Consider the following 23,018-nt stretch of genomic DNA (forward strand, 5'->3'; position numbering starts at 1 on the left):
CTCAATGATCAACGACCATCAGAAAACCTCTTCTCCGTAGAGAAACTCAAATTCCTTCTACCAAACACATCTCAAATAGAGATTCTCGTGTCGGAATATTCTTGCGCGCAAAAAGGCGCTCAAGAGAGTATAACAAACTCTCGTCCAGTTCCTTGGCATAGGTCTGCATCTTCGTGTGTTATCCATAATTCTTAAGCTGTGTTAAAGTTTCGGTGAACCTGGGAAATTACCTTCCCTTCGTAAGATCCTTAGAGCGAAGACACTCAATTTGATGATCACTTGGCTCGATCTTAGAGCAAAACCCGCTCATCAAATAATCTAGGATTTTAATCCTTGGATTTCTCAAGCACAGGCCGTAGTCGTCGCTTGTTCCTTCCCTCCTAAAGAGAGTGTTCATTCACTTGTGCAAAAAGCACTACCATATCTTCCCTTACCGTGTAGGGGGTGTGGGCTTAAAGAGTACTCAAGCTTCATGAAAGCTTTTCTTTGCTTGAAAGCTCAGAATGGTTCCTTCATAATTTCCTACCCGCAGTAGCAGGTAATCTGTTCGAGAATTACCGGATACCAGATTAATTATGGACCTTCCGGATGGTTAAGCAAAGTAATTCATCGTATAAAACAATGTTCTGACTCAACCCTACTCTCATAAGCACTCAAGAGTGATCAGTCTTGGCTAGACTTATGCAATCCTCGTACGAAAAACAAAACACGCTTTGTAACTTCCTAAAGACGTAACTTTGATCAGACATGCCCTCTCACTTGAAGTTTGAGGGTCTTCTATTCAAAAAACTCAAGAGTTAGATTGAATTCCCTTACTCCAAACTTTCTCCGGATAGCAACGTATCCTTCGAGGAGAGGTAACAAAAATTCATTGTTTCTGTGTTCAATGGTTCCCGTCCCACTTTGGGGATTAGATTCTATGTACACTGAGGTGTACACTTTGAGCTTGTATTGTTGTCTCCACCATCTACTGCAAAGTATTTTGCAGATGGGTTTACAAAGTTTGAGCAAAAGTCTCGTTAAATTTGTTCATCTTTCCTTCCTTAGAGAGGATCAAGAATGGAGCTACCTTGGCAAGAGTGAACCACTGCTTGCTTTGACTCGCTCGTGTTCCTATTGGGCAAACCGATCCCAATCTTCTTAGATGCCTTCCTCAAAGTGTAGAGGAAAAAAATTTTGTCCGAAAATTCAGCCTTGAATTGAATCCAAGTCTTGTTGTAAGTTCCTTGCAGAGCTTTGGTATACCACCAAGTACTTGCAATCCCCTTGAGGTGTTTGGTCACATGCCTCACCTTCGACGCTTCTCAGAAATTGCCGTTTGCAAAGGCAACTTCAAACAGTCGAATGAAAGCAGTAGCTTTCAGGACATCTTCCCTTCCGTCAAAAGTATCAAACTTGACTGGTCACTAGAGTGTTCCTAGGTCTAGAGACCTTCATATCCTTCCCGAAATGACGGGATTTCATGGCTATAGTTCTGGATTGACGTTCATGGATATTTTCTGGATTCTGAAGGATCTCGAGCATTCCGCTCCTTGGATTCTCTAGGTTCTTGAGCATCATGCTCTTGTCGCCTTCTCAGAGAATCCCAAGTCTTGTGTCGACTTCTTGCAAAGAGAAATTTTTTTTCCAACTCTGCGAGCTTTTCCTGTAGGACTTAGGTTTCCGCCTACTTACTTCTCTCTTGGCTTGTCATGGCTTCTTCCCGTATCTTCCCAAAGTCGTCCTCCTTTACAGAGAAAGAGAGGAGACCATGCTCTGATACCACTGTCACAACCCGGAGCGTATAACAATATAAAATACATTCGGATAAATAGGATTTATCACTTATTACTGAAGCCAGAGGATATAGAGAGAAATAAATAGAGTGAGAAGATCGACACAGTACTGGGGACCAGAAGATGGGCTGGTCCCCCCCCGTAATAGTATCTTTATTACTGAGGAGAAGTCTATACAAGCACTTGAACCGAACGTATTACCACGTTCGTTCTAGAATAAGACTTGATGGTTCCCGGAAGCCTCAGCTTCCGATTCCTAGGGCAAAACCCTATTCCAAAGAACTTCCGTTCCTTATTCCAATTCCTCGAGAATCAAGGTTCTCGCCTATGGATCTCACCTTCCAGACTCAGGGCATGGCATCCCTGCAACTCTTTTCCAACTCTCTTTCCAGAGTCCTCTTCCCGCAGAACAACTGTGCTTTCCCGGACACGAAGTCCTTACTTGGGAATCCCAACTTCCGGATCACAGCTTGAGAGACTACCTCTCTCCAATCCGTGGATCTACTTCCCAAACTCGGGTACGAAACCCTTGGGCTGATCTGGCTCTAGTTCCTCACAGCGCTTTTCTCCTGCAAAGGCTCATACCTTCCTCTGCTCCTACTCCCTCACTAAGAGGAAGTACACCTGCAAACAAATACTCAGAGTTCATAACATGAAAATCGTTACCTTCAAAGTCTCGACGCTCGAAACGCAACTCCGTTCTCGAAAAGCAATTCCCCGGAAGAGATCTCTCCATAGAAAATCCTCTCTTCGAATCCTCCACACAAAAGAGGTGTGTTCTCGGGTTCCTTCTCGTAAATCAGCCCCGTCTACAACCTTTATGGGCTGAAAACAGAGAAAAACAGCAACTTGTCGCAATGGAAACACGCGTCGTAGGCACTTCTTCGCGAGGTAACTCGCGCACTGGGTCTTGGAGACATCTGGTACACTTTGGGCAGCCATGGGCATCACCTGCAACGTCTTCTTTACGGCTGAAATTTGCAACAGCATCTCCTCCTTGCAAAGATTGGTCCTCCTCCTGAGTAAGGGCATGTGATGCTTTTATAGCTCCTAGCCACGGGCACGAATAGCTGCTCGCGTAGAGATCGCGGCCCGTTTTTTTTTTTTTTTTTCAAAATTTTCTTTTTTTTTTTCGCTGCTCTGCCAGAAAAAGAGAGAGAGAAAAGAAAAAGAGAGAGAGAAAACGCTGGCTGATCTGTTGCCTTATTTATCAGATGGCTGCCCACTTATTAAGTGGGCGGTCGGTCACCTTTAAAAATGGTCTGAATCTGTCCAAAAACTCAATAAAACCTTATAAGTTAAAAACAATGCTTTCACAGCACTTCCCAGGCGTCCGTGGATGCAATCACATGCACAGTTGCAATGCAGACATAGACTTCCTCACGAGAAAGCATCTGCTTTCCCGAAAGGCAATCCCGCTTTCTCAAAAAGCATCTGTTTTTCCTCAAAGTTTCCTCTGAACCCATCTTCATTCAAGTGCTTGCTTTTTCCTTCTGCACAATTCTAACACAGTTCGGAATTTCCTCCCGACTATGGATATTCCCTTTCCGATGCACCCGTCACCCACCTTGTGACGCATCAGGAATACCCATCACCTAGTCCTTTCCTACCGAACTTACGGTACAATCTCCTTCATGATGCTCTATGTCACCCATCCTATGACGCATCAGAGATGTCCGTTCCCGGATGGTCGGATACTTCTTTCCGATGCTCTCTATCACCCATCCGATGTGACGCATCAGAAGTACCCGTTCCTGGTGGCCTTACAGATATTCCCGTTCTCACTGTTCCCGTCATTACTTTAAATGACGCACTAGGAATACTCTGTACTCGGATGTCTCCAGTGAGAAAAGCCCTCTCACTTAAAATTCCATTAATTCATTTAGAATTATTTTTCCTCGGTGTTCCAAGCGAGAAAACCCTCTCACTTATAAATCCAATAATTCATTTAGAATTATTTTTCTGTAAGATAAAGCCAATTTAGCAACAGAAAAGGAAGGAAACAATAGACATCAACAGAGCTCACAAAGACACAACAGCAGACCAGAACATATGACTCGCCTATCTCAAAGAACTGATACAGACTCTGGCGGGGCAGCACACTCAGCTCTAGCCCAGGACTCACAGGTACAATGGGGGTGTCGAGGCTGAAGTGGGTAGCAGGTTACCAACCTCAGACCATACACCAATCCATATATGCCTACACATGCCAAGTATGCCTATTGTCAACATAATGAATACACCGAACTGGTCATCTAAGATGCAACTCACGAAAAAAGAGGACTATGGTAGTCTCTTAGATAGCTTACTGTTTGACCGGAACATGCCTTGTGACATTGAAGAGACGTGGAAGATCTTCCGACATGCAATGGAGGAAGCGGCAAGAACCATTATGGGCAAATATCAAAGTGGCAAACAGATTAGGAAGGGTTTACCTCATAATCCTTGGTTTGATGCAGAATGCAAGGATGCCAAACGTAAGATGAGAGGCCTATCACAACACTCAAATGAATGGGAATGTGCTGCTAGAGAATACAATACACTCACGAGGAAAAAGAGACGCATGTGCTAACTCTCAAAAGAACAACTAGACTAGAGCAGGTTCAAGAAAGCGCCAAAGAAAGCTTGGCGTAACATGAAGGGGAAGAAAGGGGACGTGATGGGAGATTTCAGCCCACACGAAATGTATGCTTATGTACAAACTCGGTATGCCCCGCCGGGGGCTCAAGAGGTGATATACACAGGGCCTCAGGCTGAATATCCAAAGCCCATCACCTTCCAAGCAGTCATTAAAGGCCTCAAAAGCCTGGCGAATGGGAAAGCAGCTGACACATTACATCTTAACTCTGAAATGTTGAAATGGTCAGGTAGTGAGGCTAAGAAATGGATACATCATATGATGAATCAAGAAATCAGCCAATACCTACCTCAAGACTGGCAAGAGAACTGGGTGAAAGCGCTCTTTAAAGGAGGTGACCGCAATTTGCTTATTAATTATCGCACCATCATGGTGAGCTCATGTATGGCAAAACTTTTTGGAAGCATTATCAAGAAAGATCTTAGCACATGGGCTGAAAATAATGGGAAACGCGCCATTGGACAAGCAGGATTTAGAGCCCGTCATAGCACGGTAGACCACCTGATTCTACAGAAACTTCTGGATGCAGTACATGCATTTTGCAATGCAACGGGCCTGTCAGTCAATGTAGCCAAAACAAAGATTATGTCAGTCCACACATGTAGAAATGAGAATCAGTCCATCATCACGTATGACGGGCAAACATTCCAAGCGGTTGAGAGTTTCAAGTACTTCGGCATCTATGTTCCCTCAAACCATGCATTGGGGAGTTGCGTGCAAAACAGAATTGATGCAGGACATGCAAAATACTATGAATTTGAGAACATGTGCAAGCAGAGTGTCACAAAGCGATGGGAAATTAAGTCTATGGCATTTCATGCATGTATGGTCCAAACAATACTTTACGGTGTAGAGGTATGGGGGGGGGAGTATCCCCGCTAGCACTTGGAACGACGTTGAAAAGATACAGAAGAAATTCCTATGTAGACATCTGGGGATCAAAACTACCACCCCATACTCAGTGATGCATTTGGAGACAGGTAAGAGACCTTTGGAAATGCAAGCCTTACAGAGAGTACACAGATACCTCATGAAAGTTAAGATGATGCCAGAGAGCCATCTACCTCACAAGGCATGGTAAACCTGATGTAAGCCGCAAAAGAATTACAAGTGTAAGTTTCTTACATCTAGTCTTGTAGAAGACATACGGAAATGGTTCTCTAGATGGAATGTGGGAGACCATGTGGACATGCATATAGAGGAACACACCGAACATGAACAAGGGCTGAATTTTGACATAAGCATACTTGAAGCCCTACACATCAGATGGAAGACAGCAGTACACACGTCCAAATTTGAGTACTACGGCAAGCACAATACACAATATTGGGAGACCTACAAGACTGGGGACACTCAGATGCATATTAAGACACCCATGTCCCACCGGGCAAGACGAGCCATTACTTTGATGCGGACGCGATCACACATGCTCAAGATTGAAACAGGAGGGTGGCTGAATATTAAGGAAAATAGGAGACATCCCCACAATGCAAGTTGAACAAAGTGGAAAGCGAGGCTCATGTCACCGTTGAGTGCCCAGCATACGCACACATCCGTGTTAAATTTCCACAGCTCTTTCAAGGGAATGTCACCTTTGATGAGCTTCTCTCTCGGATACACCCTTCCCCGGTAGCTTTAGGCATCTACTTTGCCAAAATATTGGATCATCACACAACACTCACACACAAGAAAGCTACTAGCCCACTACCCCCTCTCACATGAGGGGAGCATCTTGTAGACCTTTTGTGGTCCCATGGGTCATTTTGGCCCCCCGAGGACGTAAATACAACATCACCATCATGTGTGTGTGTGTGTGTGTGTGTGTGTGTGTGTGTGTGTGTGTGTGTGTGTGTGTGTGTGTGTGTGTGTGTGTGTGTGTGTGTGTGTGTCAGAGGATGAGGGTGTACGAGCAAAGGGCCAGGCCGGTTTTAGAAGGGGTTTGTACACTCTTGATCATATTCTGACACTCAGATCCATCATTGAGGAGGGCAGGTCACATGGGAGACGGATTTATTGTAGCTTTGTGGATTTCCGCAAAGCATTTGACATGGTACCGAGAGCTCCATTGATGCGCAGACTGCAGGAGATGGGGGTGCCCATAGTGTTGACTTTGGGGATTATGGCTCTATAAGTGATGGGACATGTACGCACCCCGGAGGGGATATCTGATTTAGTTCACTCCACCATTGGGTGAAACAGGGGTGCCCACTGTCTGCTACTCTATTTGGTATGTATGTTGATGAGGTGTCTGATTACATTGACAGAGAGGGTGATAGAGGTGCCTAGCTTGTAGGGACGTGGATCCTATTGTTGTTATATGCTAATGATATTTTCTTGATCTTTGACTCACCAGAGGGTATGCAACGACAGTTGGATGCATTACACAGTTTTGCAGAGGATAGTGGGTTGTCTGTAAACCTTGGTAAAACCAAGGTTATGATGTCTAACACCACACCATAGTGGATCAAGAGATCAGCACTGACTTTCACACATGGTCAGGAGATTGTAGAGTATACAAATGCATACACTTACCTTGGGGTTGTCTTCACTGGGCCGAGGTTTTCTTTGGGGAGAGCAGTAGAGACTAGACTGACTAGAGCTTATGCGGCCTTGGGAGACTTGGAGAGGATGTGTTCTCAGGTTCACTTCCAGCAACCTCGGACAAAGTTATGGCTCTTTGATACTTTAGTAGCCTCAGCTATGTTGTATGCGGTGCAAATATGGGGACCTTCTGTAGGCCAAGATGGTTGGAGCGTATGGAGAGGCCCTTGGTATCTATGATCAATCGATTGATCAGAGCCAAGGCCTCCATGCCCCACGCTATCATTCGAGCAGAGCTAGCTTCCCCTCCTATGGAGATTGAGGCGCTTACCAGGTCAGTCTCCTTTGTGCACAGCTTGTGGGATACTACTAGAGACAGATATGCTAGACTTGCCTTTGAGTCTTCCAGACAGTTAGCTCTTTAGGGGGACACTTCATGCTAGTATGTGACATCATCATTTCGGATGCATGGCTTCACCATGGACAAGCTGCCCCTTTCCAGTACTCTGTTCAGACACCCTCGATGTCTCTTACACGGGTGGAGATTACTAGACTCATTCGCCAGGACCTGATCCAGCTTGATACCAGGAAGACATGGATAGAGCCGTCACAAGAGTTGGGCACGAAGATGGCTTTCTATAGAGAGCATCTTCTCCACCTCACAGGAGATGGGTTTGTGATTCGACCCAGCTACATGAATACACATATGTCTCATGGTTCGCGGTGTGCCATTGGTCAGATACGCACATCCCCACATCAGCTGGAGATTGAGACTGGTAGATTCAGATAGATACTAGCAGACAACAGGATATGCTCCTTATGCCAGCTAGAGCCAGAGACAGAGCTACATTACATATGTCATTGCACGGTGTACTATGAGATTCGGGGCAATTTCCACTGCTTATTCAAAGAGGGTTTCGGTCCTTTCTCTAGGGTCATGAGTTATGAGGATCAGAGATGTCTTGGGCTATATCTACTTGAGTTACACAGATATATAGACACTTTACTGGGGAGAGCTAGAGAGAGACAGTCCTAGAGACAGATTACAGATTTCTTTTCACTAGATATGGGACAGCTAGTGGAGCAACAATCACTATAGAGCTCGGTCCACACTCATCCGACCACTATCGGCACTCTCATCGACCGAGCACTGGAGCTACGGAGATCCAGACCACTATCGGCACTCGCATCAACAGAGACCACAGCAGAGGATTCGAGCCATACTCTCTCGACATCCAGAGCGCAAACGAGGATGGATTCTAGTAGTAGTAATATTTTTGTTCTAGTCTTTTTGTACCCAGACATGGTATCAGATTCACAATTTTGTAACAACTTGGTCTCATAGGTCATTTTGGCGTTTGAAAGACGTTAATATAACATTTCATTTCTCTCTCTCTCTCTCTCTCTCTCTCTCTCTCTCTCTCTCTCTCTCTCTCTCTCTGCCAGAACTCCATCGTGGGGTTTCTGTGGGTCTTCGCTAGCAGCAGGCTATCATCACAGCATCAGTATTCAGCAATGTATTCAGCCCTTCAGCAGGACTTCATCACAGTACATCTCTAGCACCTCATCATATAGCCATTCAGTATTCCGCCCTCATTACATTCAGTATTCAGCCTTCCATCAGATCCTCACATTCAGCCCATTCAGCACACAACCTATAGTACTTCAGCAGTTCAGTACCGCCATTATCAGTATTCAGCCATACCGTCAATACCTGCAATTCCACAGCACCATCAGCATTCTAGAGCATTCGCATTCATTGTGTTTGCATGCTGAACTGCCGGAGTGTATAGCAGGTAGCGCATGTGGGGCAGAGCAAGCAGCGTGTGCTGAGCGAAGGAGGCAGCACACGCTGGACGATGCGAGTGGTATACAGGGCTTTGTAGTAGACCTGGGATACTTTGCGCAGCAGGTCGTGACAAGGTGGGTCTATTTGCAGCAAACCTGGGACAGTTTGCACAACAGCCAGTGCCGGTTGGAGCAGCAGAACCCCATCAGTACTCGTAGTGTTACTAAACACGAGCAAAATTGAGGACCTGCGCAATACGGGTTGTTACGATGGAGATCATGAGCGCTTCACTAGTTTGCAAGTCCCGTACGCAGGCGACCTTCATGCTTACAAACAAGCGGGCCAAGGCCAACCTTCTTCAAATGTTTCTCAACGAAGGACCTACACGTAGAGATACAAGCACTGAAGGCGGATTCACAAGCACTCAAAGAAGAGGTCTCAACCCTCAAGCGAGAGCTAGCTGATAGAGCAAGCAATGGACTAGAGGAAGGTGAATTCCAGCCCTCGGTGATAGAGGAAATCAAGGTCATCAAGGAACAGGTACAAATGATCAAAGAGGAAGAGAACAAAATGGGGCAAAGACGTCTTCATGGGTGGATGTAATCACGAAGACACAGAAGAAGGCGGATGAGGCCAAGAAATGGATAGAAGTCGCTAAGAAAAGGAAAGGGAAAGAAACCACATCTATCCCCACTCCTGCAATCACCAACATGACTTTAGAAGAAGAGCAGCGAAGGAAGACTATGATGAGCGCGCAGCAGTGTGTGTAAGTGATAGAGCACGAGGAGAAGTGCAGGGCTTGAGGCTTGCTCTTCTGCAGAGATGGGGCGCCTTCTCTCCAAGCCTCAAGCCCTGCACTTCTCCTCGTGCTCTATCACGTGCACACACTGCTGTGCGCTCATCAACTGGTATCAAAGCCAAATTAGGGTTTGCTTCCAAACCTGCAAACGCTGATTTTCAGCCAAGGAGGTCAACTTTCACGTGAGATTTTGAAATTTTATCACCAAAGGACTCGTCCCCGGACACTAGAGGGCTCCCAGCTAGTCAAATTGACCTAAAACATGTTGAAATTAGGTCAAAATCAGCAAATTACAAGTTATGACAGCAAAATACAGGTTTTGCAAATCATGTATTAAGGTGTGGGAACTTCTTTACTAGGTCCCCGCTACCCGAAAACAAAGAAATTGCCGAAAAACAGGTTCCAAAACAGGTGTTTTCAGCAAATTTCAGATTTACGCAGGTTTCTGCAAGTGTATTTGTGATGCATCTACATTGAGGAAAGTGCAAATTGATGCAATTTATGCACATTTGACAAGTTTTGGCAATGTATGACTATTTGTGGCTCAATTTTCTACAATTTGATGCTACAAATTGGGGCTTTTGTTCATACATGCTTCTAAAGGCTATGCATTAGCCTTATGTATGTTTTGTGAGGCTAAAAACAAGTAAAATTGTTGTTTTTGAGCACAAATTCACTAGCTGAAATTTCCTACGCATAAATTTCAGAAATTGTTTTTTGTGCCTAAATCGACCCATTTTGCCCCAAATTGCTCCTGTGACTATTTGGAGTTGTAGTGCACACTTCTATGAGGTTATACTCGGGTTTTTGTGCATTTTGCCAAAAAAATGAGCGTATTAGCCCTCTTGTTCGTGCAACTATGGCCTCATCTTCTTCGGATGTGAAGAATCTCTTCGAGATTAAGAGGTTCGATGGATCAGGTTTCGACCTTTGGAAAGACAGGATCCAGGGAATCCTATTTCTTAAGGATTGTGAAGGGGCACTTAAACAGGTAAAGCCACAGAATATGTCAGATGAAGCATGGGTTAGCCTGAGAAGGAAGGCAGTTAACTACATACATTAAAATGGCCATGATTGATGAGACAGTCATTGATTTGAAACGTCTCACAAATGCTTTTGATGTGTGGAAGAAGTTAAAGGCGATGTATGAGAATACGACGCCTGTCAACCAAGTGCATTTGATGCGAAAACTTGATGGCATGCAACTTGATGAGTCCAAGAGCGCTGCAAAGCACTTGTCGTTGTTTACAAGGTACCTTGTCGCAGTTACAGGATTCAGGTTTGCCTCCTTTTGAATAATAAGCTGAGAGCTATCTTCTTGCTTATGACCTTACCTCATTCATGGGAAACATTGGTGGTTTCATTGTCGAACAACCCCAATTTGACCTTTGATGGTATTAGGGGTTCTATCTTGAATGAGGAAAGCAGGTGGAGAGGGAGGCAGCTCTGCCAACATTGTTAGAGGCAGGACAGAAAAGAAGAATGCTTATGCACAAAGGAGTAAGAGTAAGAATAAAGAAAGGGGAAATGCAAGCAAAGGCAAGGGTGATGTGACTTGCTATCAATGTGGCAGGAAAGGTCACAAGAAACCCGATTGCAGGTACTGAAGAGCTGAGTTAGAAAGAAAAAAGAATGGCAGAGACAAAAAGAAAGAGAAGAAGGAAGTCAAAGTAGATGCACAGGTTAGCTCAAAGGACAAAGAGAAGGCCAATGTAGCTTCTAGTGTTCTAATTAAGGAGCTGTCAGATGTAGAGAACATCTTGTGTGTCACTTTGTCAGATGATAATGCTTATGACCTTGATGCCTCTCTTAATGTTCATTCATAGGACATGCTGATCACCAAGAGTGACCTTATTGATGCTGATTACCCCAGACTTGGATAGTTGATTCCGGTGCTTCATTTCATGTGACTCCTATCAAGGAGTGTTTCTCTACTTTAAATGCAGGCAAGCATGGCCATGTATACCTTGGAAACAATCATGCATGTTCCACTGAGGGTATCGGCACTGTGCATCTCTCCATAGATGGCACAAATGAGCTTGTGTTGCATGATGTTAGATATGTGTCCGGAATCAAGAAGAGTCTGCTTTCTGTTGGTCAAATGGATATGCATGGTTACAACATCTTGTTTGAGAGAGGATCATGGGAAATGACTAAAGGCTCAAGGCTGATTGTGAAGGGTAGAAAGAAAGGGACACTTTAGCCGTGTTGGGCAAGTTTATTGCATTGGCTGAAATTAACTCTCACATGGACTTATGGCACAAGAGGATTGGCCATATGAGCCAAAAGGACCTTTCTAAGCTTTGTACTTTGAACAAGCTTGATGCTAAAGGCACAAAGCTTGACTTTTGTAATGAATGTCAATATGGCAAGCAAGTAAAGCGTTCTTATTACTCCGGTGTCTCTCGTAAATCTTGTGTGCTTGATCTTGTACATTCTGATGTATATATCATGCCTACTAAGTCTATGGGAGGTGCATGCTATTTTGTCTCCTTTGTTGATGATCATTCTAGGAAAATTTGGGTTTATTTGCTTAAAACTAAGGATGAAGCCTTTGCTGCATTTAAGAAATTTCATGCATTTGTGACCACCCAAACAGGTAGAAAGCTGAAATGCTTGCGTACGGACAATGGGGGGTTAACAAGCGCTGAATTTAACAAATTTTGTGAAAAATTGGGCATTAAGAGGGAGCTTACTGTGCCATAAAGCCCCTCTTCTAATGGTGTGGCTGAAAGATTCAATAGGACACTTTGTGAGAGGGTGAGATGCATGTTGTCCACAGCTAATCTCTCTCATGGATTTTGGGGAGAAGCTTTGAAAACTACAGTGCATATATGCAATCGATCCCCTCACATGTCTTTGAAGGTGAAATCCCTAGAGAGGTTTGGTCTAGCAAGCCTGCTTCATATGATCACTTGCGCATTTTTGGTTGCGAAGCTTTTGTGCATATTAGACCTGAGTTGAGAAGCAAACTAGATGCGAAGTCCATTAAAGGCCTTTTCATGGGATATGGTGAAGAAGGCGAAATGGGTTACGAGATTTGGTTACCTCAGCTCAAAAGGGTTGTGCGCAGCCGGGATGTTGTTTTTAATGAGGCAAGGCTGCTTCAAAACAATTGTGCCTCAAAGCATGACCATAAAAGGGTCAAATTTCAGTATGACCAGCCACCTATTAGGCCTATTTATTGACCCTCAGGATGCACCACATATGGCTGAAAATGTAGATAATCCAGTGGCGTTTGAGCCAGAAGATGTTGGGCAGAAAATTGAGGCTCCTGAAGGGCATTTGCAGCCACGAAACAATGCTGAAAATGGTGCTGAAAATGATGTACAGCAGCCCATTGTTGATGATTTTATCATGCCACCTGATGCAGACCCATTACCAGATAATGTGGATCATTAGGTGAGGCGGTCTACTCGTCCAAGACGGCCAGTGAGTAGATATGATCCCTCTTTGCATTACATTATGTTGACAGATGAGGGAGAGCCTCTTACGTATAAAGAGGCAAAGACATGTGAGCACAGCAACAAGTCGGAGCTTGCTATGCAGGAAGAGATTAAAGCTTTGCATGCTAATCATACTTGGGATTTGGTGGAATTGCCCAAAGGAAGGAAAGCTATTCCTAACAAATGGGTGTATAAAATCAAGACAGTTGATGCAAAACCCCAAGTATAAGGCAAGGCTGGTTGCAAAGGGATATGTTCAGACCAAGGGCATAGACTTTCAGGAAGTGTTCTCTCATGTTGTGAAGATGACTACTTTGCGTGTATTGTTTGCCATAGTGGCTGCCCTTGATTTAGAAATGGACCAAATGGATGTACATACCGCTTTCTTGCATGGTGATGTGGAGGAAGAGCTTTACATGAAGCAACCCGAGGGTTTTGTTATTCCTGGCAAGGAACATTTGGTATGTATGCTCAATAGAAGCTTGTCTGGGCTTCATGCTCAAACATGGTTACAAAAGAAGCCATGCAGACCATTGTTTGTATACCAAACGTGATGAGGATGGCAGCCCTATCATTCTTGTGCTCTATGTGGATGATATGTTGATAGCTACAAAGAAAAGAAGCACTGTTGATGCTCTTAAAGGGCAGCTGAAATCTGCATTTTCAATGAAAGACCTTGGGGCAGCTGAACATATACTTGGAGTGAGGGTTAGAAGGCAAAGGGACCAGCTTATATTGTATTTGTCACAAGAAAAGTACATTGAAAAGGTGCTGGACAGATTTAACATGGCTGAAGCAAAGCCTCCTGGCGTGCCATTACAGCCATATGTCAAAATCTCCAAGGATAATTGCCCCAAGTCAAAGAAAGAAGCCAATGACATGCAAAGTGTGCCTTACGCTTCAGCTTGTGGTTCACTTATGTATGCTATGGTTGCTACTAGGCCTGACATAGCCCATGCAGTGGGAGTTGTGAGCCGGTTTATGGCTAATCCATGCAGGTTGCATTGGGATGCAGTGAAGTCCATTGTGAGGTACTTGAAAGGGACTAAAAACAAATGCCTCTGCTATGGTAAAGGACCATTGGAGTTGAAGGGATTTTGTGACTCTGACATGGCTGGTGATGTGGATACACGGAAACCCACAAGTGGCTATGTGTTTACTCTTGCAGGAGGTGTTGTTTCATGGTGTTCTAGATTGCAAAAGATCGTTGCATTGTCTACTACAGAGGCTGAATATATTTCAGCCACTGAGGCTTCCAAAGAAGCCATTTGGTTAGCACGTCTATGCAGCGAGTTTGGTTTGCCTGACAAGGCACCTATGCTTGGTTGTGATAGCCAGAGTGCCATATGTCTGGCAAAGAATGCCATGTTTCATGCACACACAAAGCATATTGATGTGCGGTATCACTTCATTCGAGAAGTGCTTGAGGATGGCCTTATCACATTGGTTAAGGTCCATACATCACAAAATCCAGCAGATGCTCTCACTAAGTGCTTACCCAAAGCGCAACATCAGCTATGCATACAGATGGTGGGAGTCACGTAGCTTAAAGGCATCAATTATCCCTTTTAGGTGGGAGGTTGTTGGGTTAAAGGCCCAAATGACCCCTTTTATGTACATTTCTAAAGGTTACTAACCTTTGGCCAAGTTCACATTGAACTTGGCCACTAACTTAAAAATGGTCCTATACTTTAATAAAGGGAATGTGAGCCCAATTTGCTCACTCACTTATTCCTCTTACAATATCGTGTAGCGCTCTCTCTCTCTCTCTCTCCTTCTTCGTTTCCTAGCACCCCATCTCTGCAGAAGAGCGCCTTCTCTCCAAGCCTCAAGCCCTGCACTTCTCCTCGTGCTCTATCACTTGCACACACTGCTGAATTTGCTCACTCATTTATTCCCCTCACAATATCGTGTAGCGCTCTCTCTCTCTCTCCTTCTTCGTTTCCTAGCGCCCCATCTCTGCAGAAGAGCGCCTTCTCTCCAAGCCTCAAGCCCTGCACTTCTCCTCGTGCTCTATCACTTGCACACACTGCTGCGCGCTCATCTGTTCAAGATAATGACAGCTCAAGAGAAGGGGAAAGTGGCCTTCGACAGGGATGGACGAGTGGTTACTCTAGAGAAGCGCACCGCATGACGGTGCGAGACTTGTGGGACCACACTCAGAGTGGCTACATGGAATTGTAATGGATCTTTGCGCCTTGATGTAGGGGCCTTTGAGGATAGTTTCACAAGGAGAGATCGTTTTCTACTCTGAAACGCATCAGGCCCCGGGGCAGTCCATGCCCCATGTGAGCAGATACAGATGGGAGAACTTGCAGACACGACACTCGATCAGAGTGCAGAGGACGAGGTTGAGGAGGAGTGGCTGTCTTATTCAGGGACGAGCTACAGTCTCTTATACATATAGCTCGGAGGGATGAGCATGCTAGGTACATGTGGGTGAGATTGAATGCAGAGACAGGCAGATATCTCTACATCGCTATTTGCTATTTCCCTCCTAGTACGTTAGTATATGCATCACCTACAGGAACAGTCCCCCTTCTCTATTTTATGATGATATATGGGAGTTTTCCGGAGATAGCGACATTATTATCTTGGGGGATTTCAATGCTAGGACTGCCCATCACCAGACAGTATTCTATGATACCTCAGATGAGGTGATGCGGGAGCTTGATATTACAGAAATGGGCCTGTCTAGATTATCACAGGATGAGGAGCACACAGAGTATGGGCAAATACTTGATTGATATGGGGACTACACATGGATTGGCCATTTTGAATGGCCTACAGAGATTCCCTGCACAGCTGGTGATCTTACATGCTTTCCACATCGGCATGGCGCTAGTACAGTGAATTATGTTATGGCTCCGCCAGGACTCATTCCTTCCTTCCTTTCAGGATTTCGTGGTGGGAACTAGGCTGGTTGGGGTAGCAGTCGATCATGCTATCTTGTCTTTCACTCTATCGTTCCAATTCAACACAGCTCCGGCCCACACCCATTCGAGCACTACCGGAACTCTCATCGACCGAGCACTGGAGCTACGGAGATCCAGACGGCCACGATTGAGGAGAGGGGCTACACAGCATCGACGGAGACTACAACAGAGGATTCGAGCCATACTCTCTCGACATCCAAAGTGCATATGAGGATGGATTCTAGTAGTAGTATTTTTGTTGCAGTCTTTTTGTACCCAGACATGGTATCAGATTCACTATTTTGTAACAGATTGGTCTCATAGGTCATTTTGGCCTTTTGAAGACGGTAATATAACATTTCATTTCTCTCATATGTCTCATGGTTTGCGGTGTGCCATTGGTCAGATACGCACATCCTCACATCAACTGGAGATTGAAACTGGTAGATTCAGAGGGATACCAGCAGACAGCAGGATATGCCGCTTATGCCAACTAGAGCCACAGATAGAGCTACATTACATATGTCATTGCACAGTGTACTATGAGATTCGGGGTTGTTTCCACTGCTTATTCAGAGAGGGTTTCAGTCCTTTCTCTAGGGTCATGAGTTATGAGGATTAGAGATGTCTTGGGCTATATCTACTTACACAGATATAGGGGAACTAAACTGGGGAGAGCTGAAGAGAGACAGTCCCACAGACAGATTACAGATTTCTTTTCACTAGATATGGGACAGCCACAGTAGCAGCCATCATTGCAAAGCTCGGCCCACACTCATTCGAGCACTACCAGCACTCTCATCGACCAAGCACTGGAGCTACGGAGATCTAGACGGCCACGATTGAGGAGGGGGGCTACACAGCATCGACGGAGACTACAGCAGAGGATTCGAGCCATACTCTCTCGACATCCAAAGTGCACATGAGGATGGATTCTAGTAGTATTAGTATTTTTGTTCTAGTTCTTTTGTACCCAAACATGGTAGCAAATTCACTATTTTGTAATAGATTGGTCTCATAGGTCACTTTGGCCTTTTGAAGACGTTAATATAACATTTCATTTTCTCTCTGAGGCATTGAGGATTTTCCATGAGCACTCTCCACCACCAGCCAACACTTTCCACAGACATGGGAGAAATATGCTACATCTCTCTTTACAGCATCGGGGCAGCCACCTTTGCCTGACCCTCCAGAGGCATGCCCAGAGACATGCACTTTCTTTACTGATGAGAGGGTAAGGAAAGCCATTGACAGGATGAAAACAAGAAGAGCACAAGATCATGATGGTCTGGAGCACAAGATCATGATGGTTTGGTAGCAGAGCACTTCATCCATGCCAAAGATATGCTTGCAAAGCCTCTTGCTATGATGTTTAATAGAGCCATATATGAGGGTTTTCCTGATACTTGGAGTATGTCCACGATTGTGTCTATCTTCAAGTCGGGAGATCCTAAGTTTCCAATAATTACCGCACCATCATGGTTGGTCACGCTCTCGCTAGGCTATGTGCATCAATTCTTGAGCATGAGTTGAGTAGATGGGCAGAGAGAGAGGGCATACAGTCAGCACGACAGGTAGGGTTCAGGAACCCACACACACAAGTGCTTGGAGAGTTGGCAAGAAGGGAAGTGATGAGAAAGGAAGGCCCAAGGAAAAGAGCACTCATTACACATTTCCCTACATTGGAAGCTAGGAAGGAATTCCTGAAAAAGAGACCAACACTCAAGCAAACTGGGATATTTTTGGGTGATGACCTCACTCTAACACAGGTAGCCCACATGCAAGAACTGATGCCAGAGATCAAGGTGGCAAGGAAGAAAGGGAAAATAGCTCTCTACAAGGGAGGGAGAGTAGTGTTGTTGGAAAAATGCACAGCATGACGGAGCAAGACCTATGGGACCAACCTTAAAATGGCAGCATGGAATTGTAACGGATCAATGACGCTACATGTAGGCGCATCTGAGGATAGCTTTAAGGGAAAAGACATTATTTTTTACTCGGAAACGCATCAGACTCCTGGCAGCCCTAGAGTGACGGGATACCGTTGGGAGACTACTTGTAGGCAAGAAGTGAGATCAATGCATAGAGGACATGGGTCTGATGGTGTGGCAGTCCTATTTAGGGAGGAGTTGCAACCCCTCATTCATATTGTTTGGAGGATGAGCAGGCCAGATATATGTGGGTCAGAGTGGGAGCATAGACAGGGAGGCTACTCTACAAAGCAATATGCTAGTTTTCCCCCCGCTCATCTCATTATGCATCACGCAAGGGGGAGTCACCCTACATGATATTGGATGAGGACATATGGGAGTTCTCTAGGGATGGAGATGTCATTCTTTTGGGAGACTTCAATGCCAGGACAGGCCAGTCTCAGACAGCTTTCTACTTTATCTCAGAGGAAATGTTGAGAGAATTGGATGTTAGTGACATGGGATTGATCAAGTGTTCGCACGTTGAAGAGCACACTCGATATGGGGGATACTTGACAGATTTGGGGGACTGCACATGGACTCCACATCTTGAAAAGCCTCCACAGATTTCCAACCTCGAGTGGGTTCACTTGCTTTCCTCATAAACATGGGACCAGCACAGTGGATTATGTTTTGGCTCAGCCCAGTTTCACACCCTCTATTCAGGACTTTACAGTTGGGCCCAGGCCTATTGGGGTAGCAAGAGATCATGCTCTCTTCACATTTACAGTCTCATTCCAGTTCATCATAGCTCCACAAACACCTATACATATCCAATACATTTTAACTTCAGAGACTGATTTTGTCTACATAGATGGTATCTACAGACGTATGCATAGAGGATCCGGGGAGACCTTTAGGGCAGCTCACTTATATATTGACAGACATTACAGGATGCAACAACAGAGGCATACCCCAATACTGAGCTTGGACAGTGCCAACATTCTGGGAGCACACCTCAAAATAGCTGATATGATGAGGAGTGCAGAGAGACGAGAGCCCGACTCCAGAGGGAGGTACCTCTAGGTGTCATTACTCACAGGCGGTCACGGATTGCTTCTTGGCGTTTGGTATGACGAAAGAAGAGGGCGTTTCTAGCTCGGCTACAGCAAGATTTATATCAATTGTTTTTAAGCCAAGATTCAAGCGAGGCATGGCGACTCTTCCATGAGCACTCCCCCCACCGGTCATCACCTCTACAAAAGTATGGGGTCAGTATGCATCATCTCTGTACACTGTCTCAGGGCAGCCACCTCTTCCAGATTCGCCAAAGCCATGCCCACACACGTGCCTTTACCGCCGAGATGGTAAAGAAAGCCATTGACAAGATGAAGACTAGGAGAGCATATGATCACGATGGCCTAGCAACAGAGCATTTTATACATGCAAAAGATTTGCTTGCAGAGCTTCTAGCAGTAATGTTCAACCATTGTCGGGGGATAATTGTGCGAAAGGTGAGCCGGGAAGGCACCGGGCCCTTGGCTGTGAGAGGTGCGGGAAAAAAGGTGCAACAGACACAATTACCGACAACAGTATTCAAAGCAAACAGTTCGCCTAATTCCAGTTAATCGACAGAATCCATGTTTAATCAATCATTAATGAGGCTTAAATGCTCCTTACAAGATGAATCCTAGCTTAAACTAGGTGATAATGAAGAAAAGTGATAATGACCTGCTTAATACTGCCTTCTGCTTCTTCCCGTTAACGCATAGGAACTTCCGTCTTCCAATGCCCGTCTGATTTGGCTTAAGGTTTATGGCTTAAATCTCTGATTTGAATGGGTTTATCGTGATCCGCCTTAAGTTTGGTTTGATTCGAATGGCTAAGCAAGGCTTAATGATATCCAGAGCTTTGGCTTGGTTGATCCGAGAAGCTTCCCCGCAATTAATGAGAGCTTATGAGGTTAAGAGTAGGTTTAGGAATGGCTTAAGAGAGAAAATAGGTTAAGCTTGGGAGATTAGAGTAGGTTTTCTTGGCTTATCAGAGCTTAGAGAGATTTTTCTTATGAGATTCTAGAGGTTTTCCTTATGAGCTTGGGCGGTTAATGAGTGATTATAGGTTAAGGTCTTCAAGGTTTAAGATGGCTTATCCAGTTTTGAGTAGGCTTATGAAAGCTTAAGAGGCTAAGAGTCAGTTAATCATGGCTTAAGAGGTTTTGAGTAGGCTACTGAAAGCTTAAGGGCTTTGGCTTCAACGGATCAAACAAGCTTGAATTAAGCTTAAGGCTGAGAAGAATCGAGGACAGTTGGCTTCGAGAGCTTAGAGAGGTTTTGAGTATGGGATTAGAGAGATTTGGTTTATGGCTTCGAGAGCTTCGGAGATTAGAGAGAATTCGAATGACTTAAGGGCGAAGTTGGTTAAGCTTGTGAGATTAGAGATGGCTTTAGGATGGCTTGAGGGCTTAAGCTTGAAGATTAAGCGAGCTTAAGAGCTTTCCCCTTCTCTTCCAGGATAGAGAGCTCATCAAATTATGAGGAGGAGATTAGGAGCTTGGGGATTACCCGCTTATGAGGAGCTCGAGACTATGTCCTTTGCAAGGAGCTTAAGCGCTTCCTTCTCCCGAGGAGGTGAAGAACCCCAAGATAATGAGGTGAAGGTATCTTTCCACCACACGTTTTCCCTTTCTTCTTATGGGTGCATGTCCCTCTTGCTAAAATTAGCGAGGCACCCATTAGCGATGTCGCTAATGGGTCCGGCCTCTTGCTAACGTGGCAAGCCGAAATCGAACAGCTTGGATTTCGCCGAGAATAGCACCAAACACGATCGCGAGGCTCTTCTGAGTGTATCTCGGTTCTTCAGCGGGCTCGTCCAAGCTTTACACTGCACGCTACGAGCGCATCTCTTCTACCTGCGCTGCCTGCGACCTCCTTGCACACCATGCCCTCAATTTCTTTGGCTTGTTCATACTCCCCCTATTTTTGGGGTGCCCATTTAAGTTATTTGGGCGGCCATGCCCCTTTGAGAATATGGGCGGCTTCTCCATAGTGGGCATACATGTCGCCATAGCCCTTGCAATGGTGCCACATTTGGTATACATGTCGGCAATCATTACCCTCCATGAGACGACATTTCAACAATGAGCTCATCAAGAGCTTTTCGTGTTTTCGTAGCGGCACCACATTAAGCCTATACGCTGCACAAGCAATACCAAGCACTCGACAACCTTGGTACACCCCATTTGGCATACATACCGACTAAAGCATCGCCAAGCACAACATCTTTCTTTAGCAGTCCTTGACTAACAATATCATCGTGAATTTTTATTGTCCATACCGACATCTCGAATAATGCCAAAATAACCCAGCTCAGCATTGCCGACAACTGACACCGGACTCTACCTGCCAAGCCGTAGACTTCTCAAACTGCATAGAACGCATACTAACCCTGATGAGGAGGCCAAAATTCCCAGATGGCACCCCGACCGAGCCGACCCAGACTGGTACGGAGCCGGGCCCCAGTGAATCTTTAACGGCTAATATCTTGGTGACCGGGACTCCGATCACTGATCTGAAAAGACCAACGCGCTCCACAAAGTGAGCACTTCAGGCCCATGCATTCATTTCATCTCTGTCACCTCAGCTACAATTGCCCAATCCGGTACGGATTTGCAATCGACTCAAACTTCAATATGCCATAACTTCTTATCCGTAGCTCCGATTGACGAGCCGTAAAGACAGGCATGTAGAGCTTTTTGAGTACTTCAACTTGGATTAATAAAATCCCAGCTATGACCACTTCAAGAATACTCATTGTTTAGCATTACCAAGACATCTTCCGGCCCTTAAAGCCGCATCTGGCACACTTTTAGCTTGTAAATTGGCTTGTTACCAAGCCCTTATAACTAATGATTAACCATGCAGGATTCAAATACTCTTAATCAGCATTCCTTTCCTCATTTTCTTGTCATGGGAGCAGAGTGGCACGACACCGTGCCATGTGCGCGGGCCTACCTGATACTTGGAATTTGTCCACGATTGTACCTATCTTCAAGTCAGGGGACCCTATGGAGCCTGGGAACTACCGCACTATCATGATTGGACACACATTGGCACAATTGTACGCATCCATCCTTAAGCAGCAATTGAGTAGATGGGCAGAGAGAGGGTGTACGGGCAGCACGACAAGCAGGTTTCAAGAGAGGTTTCCCTACTCTTGATCATATTCTAGCACTCAGAGCCATTAGTAAGGAGGAGAGATCACGTGGGAGACAGATCTATTGTTGCTTTGTGGAATTCCGCAAAGCCTTCGATACACTCCCCAGAGCTAGATTGATGCGCAGACTGCAAGAGATGGGGGTTCCAAAAGAGTTGATTTGGGGGATCATGGCTCTATACAAGTCAGTAGTGGGGCATGTACGCACTCTAGAGGGGATTTCTGATTTGGTTCAATCCATCATTGGGGTGAAACAAGGTTGCCCGCTATCTCCTACACTATTTTTTTTTTCCGAGAAAAAGATCCTTCTATTAGTTAATGAAAACTGCCCGTAGGGCTACAACCACCTCTGCAAGAGAGGACTACAACAAACATGATGGGGAGACTCTCCCAATGAAAGAACAACATATATACAATGAGGCTAAATCAAGAGATGGGAGGAGGGAAGAGCCACACAGGTGGTCGGTAGTGCCATCTGAGCACACCCTAGACACTGGTGAAGAAAGGCCCAGGGCTCAAGAGTCGAAGGAAAGCCTCGCGGCGCCCCCGCATGCGGTCGGAGCTGCCCTGTAGTCCCTCTAGTTGTCCTCTGAGAGTATGGGTCAGCTCTAGCCAAAAGTTACGAACAGTCTCTGCTGGTGACACAGAGCGTGCCTCAAAAATGCGAAAACAGCGGGCCCGCCAGATGAACCAGAGTGTCAGGTCATTGATGAGCTCCCAACACTCCTCTCTCTCACTGCACCACTCCTGAGGAGTAAGCTCTGTAGAGCAGGCTGGAGTGTAGGTCGCCCCCCCTGTATCACTATCATCCTGCTGGTGGAAGATAGCTCAAACTGAAGTGCCGGGCCCGTGAGAGACCAAGCTGCTGCCCCCCAAGTGTACTATCTAGCCGTGGAGAGAGTAGGCATCAGCCGAAGAACTCGTAGCCACACCTGCTGGGCCGAGGGACGGTCCCAAAGACAATGAAGCTGACTCTCCACCAACTGGTCACAG

At 45.4% G+C, this 23,018-nt stretch overlaps 1 protein-coding gene and 1 pseudogene across 2 annotated transcripts in view; one reads left to right on the forward strand and one right to left on the reverse strand.

Moving 5' to 3' along the window:
* Nucleotides 1-23,018, reverse strand: part of LOC147446820 (ARP protein (REF)) — a 192,470-nt gene that overhangs the window by 141,802 nt on the left and 27,650 nt on the right. The gene's annotated exons all lie outside the window — the stretch shown is intronic.
* On the forward strand, nucleotides 12,750-14,533 carry LOC147446821 (uncharacterized; annotated as a pseudogene).

The sequence above is a fragment of the Adiantum capillus-veneris genome, chromosome 11 (genome assembly GCF_014529385.1).
Source record: "Adiantum capillus-veneris isolate H3 chromosome 11, ASM1452938v2, whole genome shotgun sequence".
NCBI lineage: Eukaryota > Viridiplantae > Streptophyta > Polypodiopsida > Polypodiales > Pteridaceae > Adiantum > Adiantum capillus-veneris.